This window comes from Rutidosis leptorrhynchoides, chromosome 4, assembly GCF_046630445.1.
Source record: "Rutidosis leptorrhynchoides isolate AG116_Rl617_1_P2 chromosome 4, CSIRO_AGI_Rlap_v1, whole genome shotgun sequence".
NCBI lineage: Eukaryota > Viridiplantae > Streptophyta > Magnoliopsida > Asterales > Asteraceae > Rutidosis > Rutidosis leptorrhynchoides.
In genome coordinates, this window is record NC_092336.1 from 83,843,982 (window position 1) to 83,850,856 (window position 6,875).

A 6,875-nucleotide genomic window follows, 5' to 3' on the forward strand; every position below is an offset into this window, starting at 1 on the left:
CTAACTACGTTCGAAACGGATACTTTTTAAAAAACGCTTAACACGACATCTAAAACGGCGCTTAACACATGGCCGTGTTCTCCTCTGTAAATACACAACGCTACGTTAAATATAAATACGCAGCCCGAAAGCTCCGCCGTAACGCACGGGCCGGTCCGGACTAGTTTTCAACAATATGGGCTTGACTATACAATATAATAAGTCGCACATTATCATAAGCCCATCGAAAGAGCCCAAGGAGCTGAAATACACTTTCAAGTACCTTACTCCTTTATAAATACTGTTACACAACTTTGAAGGTCGATAAATTTTCCCCTCTCCCCGTCGAAACCCTAACCCTAATTTCTAAATTCGGTTTACACAACTTTGAAGATCGATAAATTTTTCCCCTCTCCCTCGCCGTCGAAACCCTAACCCTAATTTCTAAATTCGTTAAAACCGCGAGAGATTTGTTTAATCCGGTTGTTTAGATCGTTACTTGGTCTAATAAACTCATTAATATCATCTTTAAATAAACTCATGGAATCGAAGATGTCTCGGTGCTTTTCGTATCGTCTTCCTGGTCATTGGAGCAAGGTTGTGAATGTGTTAACTTCTTTATGTGTATATTTTTTTTCGTCATGTATGAATCTGAATTACTTTCTTCAGATTTGAGTTTTTTCCGTCAGATCTGAGTTTTTTTTTTTTAAATTTGATTTTTACCTTACTTTTTTTTTTTTTTTATATTTTCATGGTGTAATCATTTTCAGAGTAATGGCTCCCTTCTCAACTTTTCAGGTATGAGTTTCTTTTTTTGTTTATTTTTGGCGATGTAGTCCCTTCTCAACATTTACATGTATAATGAGTGTATTTAGGTCAATGGTGAGGATCTGGCGGAAATCTCAGGTGGAGAGGTAGCATATACAAATCTAAGCTCCAGAATTCATGTTACAACTTCGTTTTCAATTAAATCATGAAAGAGCTTCTACAACAAGTAGTCCAGGGTTGCTTCTATTATCTATTATATATATTATATTACTAAGTTTAATAACACACTTTAGTATGAATGTCTAAATTTATGTGACACAGTTGATTGTTGAATTTAGGATGCTTTTTACTATTTTATCCTCTGGCACTTTATATAATAGGGTAAAGAGAGCATTGCGACTCTTCTCGAATCATTAAAAAAAGAAGGATATGATTGCAGAGAAGAATTTGAAAGCTTCATGTTCCTTGTAGATGGTTAGGTCGTCTACTGCCACATGCTCGTTGGGTAAGTTGACTCGGCAAAAAAAGGGAGAAATTACAAGTTTTAAAGAGAAGCTGCATGAGATAAATGCTTTATTGGTATGCAAAATACGAGTACTTTTTTTGGGATAAATGCTTTATTGGTATGCAAAATACTTTTTTTTTTGGCTTTAAGTTTTCCACTTTACTACATTAGTCATATGTCTGAGCACTTATCTTTGTAATTCTAGAGACCTAGACTGATGCTTGTTTCTGCCCAACACACTCTTCAAGGTACATGTCTTCCTATTTTGCACATCAAAGTACGTTTACATTTGCTTTGAAGAACTTGGGTAGCAAACATAATTCGCACAAAGATTGTTCTTTTATAAGTGCACATAAATTAAATAATTATGTTTACAGTAACTGAGAAAACATTATAAATTCACCAACAAGTGTGAATATAAATATAAGAAAAGATGGCATACATTGTTTTAGAAAATGATGGTGGGGAATATCTAAATAAAAGAGGAAAGGAAAAATATATCTACAACAACAAAATTGTGCAAGTAGACGAACACTACAACGGACGAAAGATCTGTGCTGGGATTCTGAGGCATTTCAATGTTTGCAATAGGCAGGGGCGATGCATAAGAAACCCGAGCACTTTTATTTTTGACAAGGTAAAAGAGGCGCGAAATCGCTAGATGACCTTCTAGGTTCTTTGAAAATTCATTGCGTACACTGTCGTATGATTTGACATGTAAACATTTATATAGTAACACGTACAAGCATGAAAACATTCTATGATATTTTCTAAAGACAACGATACATTAAAAAGAGATGCGTCATTCAACATGGTGGCCGTATTTATATCTGAATCAGTCAGAAGTTGAGTATCGAGTACCAAATTCATTGGGTTTTTGGTGATCCTGAAAGAGATTGCAAAATCCTAGATCGTTACTTGATACATAAGTTTCTGACTCATTCAGGTATAAATATGGCCACCATTTATAATGCCGCATGTGTCTTTCTTTTGTATTGTTGTCCTGATCCGCCCTTGCGTCACCTAACTTTAGAAAAGATTGTAGAATGTTTTTCATGATTGTACGTGTTCTTATATAAATGTTTATATATCACAACTTATGGCAGTGTACCTAATGACTCTTTCATAGAACTCAGATGCTTATCTCGCGCTTTTCGTGTTTGTTTATTAGTCATGTCAACAATAAAATTGCTCGGGTTTCCTTGTGCACCGCCCCAACCTATTATGTAAATATTGTAAGGCCTCGCAAACCAAGTAAATGTTGTAGTATACGTCTACTTGTACATTTTTGTCGTTGTATGTATAATTTTTCTTTTCCTTTATAACTCGGAATCTGATGCCTCATTTCAGGAAAAATACACACAGACTCTTTTATTTAAATCTCCCTAAGACAATTTCTCCCCTTGGAAGAAACATTCTCTCATCAGTTCTACATTTAATGTTTTTATCATACTTTCATGCGTTTCAAACAAGCCATTGTTGGTACTGCAATCCGAGGGACTTAGTGGTCTCACATTTTTTTTATATTAATCTCCACAATTTATAATATTTTCTTAGTTATTGTAAACATAATTTTTTTTAATTTATGTGCATTTAAAAAAGAAAAGCCTTTGTGCGAATGCTGTTTGCTACTCAAGTTCCTCAAAGGAGGATGTAAACGAACTTTAATGTGTGAAATCAGGTGCGAATGATGTTTGCTATCGAAGTTATTCAAAGCAGATGTAAACGGACTTTAATGTGTGAAATCAGTCTGAAGAAAGAAGCAGAAAAGAATCGTCATCAGAAAAATAGGTGGAAAGTCAACAAAAATGTTAAAGTCAAAGACATCGGTGAATCGTGCGTACCGTGTGGTTTGGACGATCTGTTAAGGTAATACTTTGATTTACGTTTTGGTGGAACTGATTCTTTGATTTTTGTTGAAACTGTAAATAATAATTTTCAGATTATGGTTTTTATTATATGTTTTATAGTCAAATAATAAGTTACAGTATTTTTAGAATTGCTTGTCTAACCATTATGACTTGAACTCATATGAATGATGAATCAGTTCATATTTGTTTAAATAAAGAAATTATTATGATTATAACCTTATTTAGTTCTCAAATAATCAGATTTGGATAATTAGTACCATTACAGATGCTTATCGCACGTGTACAAATTATCGCCTAATTTTCCCTTCCTGCTTTTTCTTACAATCTAACCCCAGTTAACAATGTCATTCTTTTTTTTTTAAAAAGTCCCCTACATAACTTAGTTATCTTTTGAATAATATGTAATAATAATAACTGTTATACATTTAAAAAGTAGAGACATTCAACTTCAGTATAGCTCATTTCGTTGCAACTGTGTGATACTGATTGTACTACGATCTAGTCTATAAGTATAAATGACTATCTGATTCTGATGAGAGTATTTCAAAAATACTTTTTGAAAAACTTTGGTCAAATGATATGCATGATTTCATACACAACAACTCTACATTGGACGAGGCCGAAAACTTGCAGGACATGAGCAAGGGTGAGATACCTTAGAAACAACAAGGACGTTTCCGGATTTTGTTTCGTGGTTCACCGAGATACGAATTAAGCAAGTCTTTTGGGAAGGTTTTTGAGTTTGACTCTTGTGGGTGCTGGTTTATTACTTAGTTGGACATTGGGTTGGTTGTTTAGATGATTTGTTGGTTACCTGAACTTGTTTCTATTTGTAAATCACATGTTTTTAGGAGTAAGTTTTAATCTTTATTCAAATTCAAATTCAAATTGCATCTGGTATAGATCATATATGTTCATATTGCATAAAGGTTTTTAAGATTTGTAAAATTGGATGAAGTTGCAACTATGTATTCTATTAATTAGAGTAACAAAATAATGCTAACCATTGAGTTATGTTACCACACTTAAAACCTTATTCCGACAACCTTTTTTCAAATGTATTTAGTTGATCTTGAGCTTGTTTTGATTCCCATGAATATAAGCAATAATCAAACGTTACCTCCAAAAGAAGGAACCTTAATAGATATATGACGGCCAGAAACTCAGACCAACAACCATCGACGCCAAAGAATATAGAGGGAACGACAAAGCATCATTTAAAAAACCCTTGAGTCGAGAGATGAAGAAGATGGAGTAAATTGCCAGAAGCATCGAGAGCGTGGGTGGTGGGAGAAAAGAAACCCTTGACCAACAAATATCTAAGGATGCTAAAAGATGAGAATACTCTTTAAGCAATAAACTAGTTAAAGACCCACAAATTTGCGGAATTTTGTAAAAAAAAAAAAAAAATATTTGTTGTAATGGAGTTATAATCAACTTATTAAAATTTACAAATTATAAAAAGTCAAATGAATATGAATGTTACCACTTTGATCTCCTGATTTAGTTAATTAAATTATTTTGTCTACCCATTTGACTATCTAGTTTTGTCTACCTTATTCTACCCTAAAAAAGATTACCCACTTTGACACATTATTTAACAATTACGCATTTTGACTTTAACTTACCATATACACCAAACACACTGAAGTTTAACATATACACCAAACACATTGCAGTTTAACATATACACCGAACACACGCATATCAGATTAGCATATACACTACATATTACCATTTGCAGTTGACCCATTTAGTTACAGTGCAAATTTGACCCTTTATGACCAAATGACCATTTCCAGTTGACCCATTTAGTTTATATGGGAAATGTTGACCCAAATGACCAATATTAAAGTTGACTATAACAACAGATCAGTGTTACATCCAAAATGTAAATAATAACCGAAGTATTCTAACCAAAATGTAAATCATAACCAAAGTATTATAACCAAAATGTAAATCATAACCAAGTATTATAACCAAATACCTAATGGTTTATTAGTGTCAAAAAAGGTGATGACCCAAATACCTGATGGTTTATTAGTGTCAAAAAAGGTCATGACATAGTACCAAAAACAGTTTACATATAATTGCCCGATAATTATCTAAGGATATTCACCAAGCTAAACTAATGGTTTTGAGACTTGTCCCGGAAAATATTAACTAATTATCGAAACCAACCCGCCCAACTTGACACCTTTAACTAAAATGCAACGTTTTGAGAGAAGAATAATATTCGTTAGATGACTGGACAATTGTAAATGTCACATTCGTTGTGAAGTAAATAACTTCAATCACTATTAAACACACGCACTACAACATTAGCTTTACGCTTCACGGCACACTCCTCAAATAAGCAATCACCAAAAAGGTAACAAATGCATAACTTAACATCATACCAATATACCATGACTAATGTGATGAAAAGGACAAACTTACCACTTTAACCTATCATACTAAAACAACTATATCAACATTACCATTTATCCACCCATTCCAAACTATACTCATAGTTACAACATATATAATTATAATCTAAGTTCAAAGTAGCACCTTTATCCTTTATATACTCACTCACATTGAGAGTTCAGCCCTACACACTTCCATAGTGAAACTAAAAGAAAAAAAAGCTTTTGTGACCTTTATGAGATAGAGCATACACATTATCTCACCTTTATGTCTCAGCCTATAAGCAACTACCATAGTGAAACTAAAAGAAAATAAAAATTTTTGAGGTACACATTATCTCATGTTTAAGTGACAAGAGGCGGAGCCAGAATTTTACGATAGGGGAGGCTTAATCGATAATTTTTTTTTTCTTTTCTTGAAAAGCAAGTAGTTGGCATCGAATAGTCTCATTTGTCAAATAAAACTAAAAAATGCCAACTTCCTATATATAACCTTTTTTTATTGTGACTCTTCTCGAATCATTAAAAGAAGATGGATATGATTTCAAAGAAGAACTGGAAAGCTTTAGTCATGTTTCTTGTAGACGGTTAGATCGTCTATTGCCAGATGCTCGTTGGGTGAGTTGACTCAAAAAACATATTTATATGAAATTTTGACATCTATATTTGTTACATTCAAGAATAATATAAGCTTTGAATAATGTCTTTGTTATGGTTTTCACTGAAAACTTTTCAGTATCTGAAGCCACATAACATTAGCATTCGTTTTTTTTTAATCAGACATGGTTTCCATTCATGGATCTTAGGCATAAAAAAGGAGACAAATTACCAGTTTTAAAGAGAAGTTGCATGAGAGTTAAATGCTTTATTGGTAGACACAATACTTCTTTTTTTGGCTTTAAGTTTTGTATTTTACTATATTAGTAATTACAATAATTATATCAGCCCAAGTATGGGTTGCCGTTTTGTTTACAAAATTTGTGGACTTCTCCTCATTTTAATGTCGTTTTTGCCATTGATAAGACATCGCTACAATAACAAAATTTTTAATACAGTATCATTTTATATTATATTATAGTATATACTAATTATGGACACAGCCCACCAATCACATTCCACCACATCACCCTCCTCGCTACAGTATAACAGTAACCAGGAAAGGGTATTTTGGTCTTTTTACACCCTAAAAAAAAAAACCCTGAAATTATCTTCAACCCTATTGGCTAAAAAGGCTTAAATTCACTGTTATATTGTTTAACAAATTTTTTAATACATTATCATTTAACCTAATGAGTGGACACGTGCTACTTATTTGGGGTTTCACCTCCTTCACTAATACTCTGT

The 6,875-nt window shown here is 32.9% G+C and overlaps 1 long non-coding RNA gene across 3 annotated transcripts; it reads left to right on the plus strand.

Moving 5' to 3' along the window:
• Window positions 1-328: 328 nt before the first annotated feature.
• LOC139839869 (uncharacterized) lies at window positions 329-4,066 on the plus strand. 3 transcript variants are annotated; one of them, XR_011757130.1, is made up of 6 exons: window positions 329-576; window positions 750-777; window positions 855-983; window positions 1,128-1,370; window positions 1,458-1,500; window positions 2,934-4,066. It is a non-coding gene; the product is annotated as an uncharacterized lncRNA (long non-coding RNA). The 3 variants fall into 3 exon arrangements; XR_011757129.1 differs by having other exon boundaries at window positions 855-1,370; window positions 2,934-3,121; window positions 3,757-4,062; XR_011757128.1 differs by having other exon boundaries at window positions 855-1,370; window positions 2,934-4,065.
• The last annotated feature ends 2,809 nt before the right edge of the window (window positions 4,067-6,875 follow it).